The sequence below is a fragment of the Alligator sinensis genome, unplaced genomic scaffold, assembly GCF_000455745.1.
Source record: "Alligator sinensis unplaced genomic scaffold, ASM45574v1 scaffold861_1, whole genome shotgun sequence".
Taxonomy (NCBI): domain Eukaryota; kingdom Metazoa; phylum Chordata; order Crocodylia; family Alligatoridae; genus Alligator; species Alligator sinensis.
In genome coordinates, this window is record NW_005842153.1 from 57,466 (window position 1) to 58,384 (window position 919).

Consider the following 919-nt stretch of genomic DNA (forward strand, 5'->3'; position numbering starts at 1 on the left):
TAGCCCTACTAAGTCGTAGGTGTTTTCTGCAAGCAGGAGTGCTAGTTCATCCTGCTTGTTCCCCATGCTCCTAGCATTAGTATATAGGCACTTGAGCCCTGTGACTGGTGCCTTTTTTGCCCCCCAGCTCTTATTCCCAAAGGGCCCCTTATTGCTTACCTGTGCTGTATTGCTGTCCGCCCCATGGATTGCAGGTTCCCGATGTTCTCCTTCTTCAGGCTCGGCTGTCCTTGTGGGTGCCACATGGTTTAGTGGTCAGCATTTTACATCCTCACTCTGTCTTCCAAACCAAGCCTCTCAGGTATGGGCTTATCAGTCTTAGATAGGAGGAGTAGGTTTGTCATAATTATCTTAGCTGATAACTTAAATAACTGACCCCTTTTTATGCATTTTTTTTTTTTTTTTTTTTTATTAGAGCTAAACCAAAACCAAGAGAATACCCCTTTTTCCATATGCAAGGTGACACCTGATCTGATGATGTATCACCCCTTGCATAAACATACCCCTTTTTCCAAACTGCGGGCAGGGGGAGTGGGGTTGTAATCCAGAGACCTAGATGTCATGGTAGGTATGTATTCCAGTTTATCCTAGAGAATAAAGATCATCTTGAATACCTTCTAAATAGACCAAGTGAGCACTGGGGCAAATATGGGCAAAAGTCTGCATAGATCCAAGTCTTAACTACAGTAAACTTTTTCTACATTTGGAATCAGTTACAAAGATGTCTTAAGTGAGAGGTTACTTTACTGTTCTCCTTCTAATGGATACCATCCCTGTAATTGCCCTTACTCATTTCTTATCTGCAGTAGTTTGTTGCCTGTGAAAGCTCATGCCTCTCTGAACCAGTTAAGAGTCTAAGGCACATGGGTGGGCAAAATGGTGGACCTGGCCCGTGGCTGGACTCCATTTCCCAGCAGCC